We start from the raw sequence: 3150 nt of genomic DNA, 5'->3' as shown, positions 1-3150 counted from the left end.
GTCTTTAGTATCCTGAGTACAATGTATTCAGAAAGTATAATGGGACAAGACATATATTTTTAATTATAATAAACTTCAACGAATTTTAGTATTGTGTTTTTATGTTGTAAAAACATATAACTGGAATGGATTTTGAAAAGTCCATATAAATTTCTCATTAAACACCTACACCTAGAGGATTTTTTGTGAGTTTTTTCCTTCTGCCTCATTACATACAGATTTGAAGTAAGTTACAAAAAGTATGAGCAAAATTAGATAAGTGATAGATTAGAGAGAGAGAAAGAGAGAGAGAGATAATTTGTTCAAAGGAGGACAAACACAGCTAAAGAAAACCATGACCAATAAGAGTAATAGAAATATGCAATTAAGGGTATTATAGTTGCATTATGGAAGCTCCAATGTGGGTTCTGAACTTCCAGATTGCTTGATATCCAAGTAAATACAAACTATGTGAGCTTCTGCCTGCTCCTTTGGAAACCTCCGTATAGCGTGCCTTTTTTGAAGGCAAGGGGAATTTAAAAGAAGAAAGCAGCTTTAAGCAAGTTGGCCTTTGAAAGTTATTATAAAATTTCCTTTGATACCCAAAATACTACTTTCTTTGATATATTAAAAGGAGGTTTTAATTAGCTATTCATATGGTTTATTTGGTTTTATTTTGCATCTGGGAAAAAAACTGCTCAAACAACTGAAATTTAAATAATATATAAAATCTACTAATGCCTCTGTTGCTTTATCAGGATTGCTTCAAGGGAAATGTTGAGCTCAGTTAACAAGCCTGTGCTACTTAGGAAAATGAAAGAAAGGGACTTCTTTCAATTAAGCTATGCAGTATTTAAAAGCCCTCAGATTGTTAGACCCCAAAGTAGCAAAAACCTCTGTTGAAGTATCCAAATCAGCAGTTCTGAAAGGGAAGAGCCCCTAATTCTCAGTCACCATGATTTATCACATCCTTAACATTTAATGGTTTTTAAATCAGAAGAAAAAGGTAATTTGTCAAGATGCTAAAAGTACTTTTTCATCTTTAAAATAAATAATTCTATTTCCACTGGAAATAAAAAAAGTGATCAAATTAATATGGAGAGTATTTCATTTTTATGACAATTGTGGGCAGTTTCACAGGGAAACCATTTTGATAAGGAGTCTGTACAAGACAGATCTCCACACTACAGATACAGAAAACACTACAGTGTTCGAGATATGGCTCTTTGCCCACAGGTAACCAAATTTAATGAACTAAAAAGTGCTTTCCACTACTGTAACTCCTTTGGGAAACTTTAAGATAGTGATAACTAGATAATTGATGCTTTAGAGATAAATAGAAATTTTATTAGCAGTTATTAGATTTATTTTCATTTAAGGATGCTGTTTCCTCCTGCATATAATTCTTTGTAAATTTCTATAGCATGATTTAAGCAATTAACTGCATTTCAGTTACTATTTTCCTATAATTGATCACTATATAAGTAATCAATTAGATTTAAAAACCCATCCTTCCAAAGGCTTAACATGACTACCTTTCAATAAAAAAACAATGATTTAAAAAGTAGAAATAAAATTGTAATGCAATGTGGTATTAATATTTAATGAATTCTATTCTAACCTTTAATTTCTACAGTAAACTCAGTTAAACATTGATCCTTGAGAAGGTTCTTATTGCTATTTTCCCATTAATATCAGTAAAATAATGAAATGAAAGAATGATTTTCAGGTCTCTGAATTGTATCTGGCTACTAGCGATATCTGGAAGGTCATGGCCAGCTACTGTTCACAAAGTCATATAAATAGCACATAGCAGCAACATAACACGTACAGTGACCACGCAATTCCATAGGTAGATGCTAAAAACATGACATTAACTGATAAATGTGAGATATATAATTATGTCTACAGTATGATTAAAATAAGTTAATATATATGTATAGAATGAGATAAACAAAAAGATTAGCACTATTGGAATGTTAGAAAATGAAAAGCTGAAAACTTTGTCCTAAACGATTATTTTGTATCAGGTATAAAATATAATTTAAGGAGCCAGCCCCATGGCATACTGGTTAAGTTCAGCGCACTCTGCTTCAGTGGCCCGGGTTCACGGGTTCAGATCCCAGGCATGGACATACACCACTCGTCAGCCATGCTGTGGTGGCAACCCACATACAAAATAAAGGAGGATTGGCACAGATGTTAGCTCAGGGTTGATCTTCCTCAAGCAAAAAAATATATATATATAATTTATATATATATATAATTTAAAAGTTTTTAATTTTCTTGAAAGATAGAATGCCTGGACTAGATGTGTAAAAACATCAATACACATGAATCTACTTTTCTTGATTCTAAAATGAAAAAATATAGCATAACCAAAAATGAACAGGTGAGTTGCATTAGATCTTGTACTCCTTTTTAACGACCCTCCAGTAGTGGAAGTCACATATAAGCAAAGACTCTAATAAACAATTGTAGTCATTAGTCCAGATTCTGAGAAAAGTTCAAACTCATATATAAGACTCAAACTGGGCCTGTTCTGTCAAAGTAGAAACACCCATAATGGTAGAGAACTTATTATGATATCCAAGACAGATCCTCTTTCTCTAATGGGAGACAGATTTCATTCCAGATAATGAGCAAAGAATGAGATGTGGAAATGAAATTTCAGTTGTGGAGTTGAAAGAGATAATTAACCCATGTGTGTTGATATTTCACAGAGAAAGAAATATAACTAAAAACTCCCTTTCCTCACAGGTAATCATGGAAATAAACATTAGCAATATACCCAAGAATCCCCAAATCTTGTAAGTCTGGAAAATCAGGCTTCCAATTGTTTCAATATCACCCCAAATTATTAGTTATATTGATATAATTGTCATAAGTAAAATGTCAGTTTCTCTGGTAGGATAAAAAGAAGTGTGATTCCAATACGGAAGTATGAGTAGTCAATGGGTTTATAACAAACTATATATTTATGTTAGCAAGCTATTGCCCTCATCACTTTGACGTACATCCTCATGGCTAGTTACTATAGCCAGATTGTTTTTGCTAGCAATTACTGCCTAAAGCATAACCAGAATGTACAATTCACTGCTTCAGTTAGGTTTAGAAGCCACTTTTTTATTGGTTGGGACATTACAAAACAAGGAAAATTGAGGATCAGAT

This window comes from Diceros bicornis, chromosome 21 (assembly GCF_020826845.1).
Source record: "Diceros bicornis minor isolate mBicDic1 chromosome 21, mDicBic1.mat.cur, whole genome shotgun sequence".
Lineage (NCBI taxonomy): Eukaryota > Metazoa > Chordata > Mammalia > Perissodactyla > Rhinocerotidae > Diceros > Diceros bicornis.
This window is presented reverse-complemented; position numbering follows the sequence as displayed.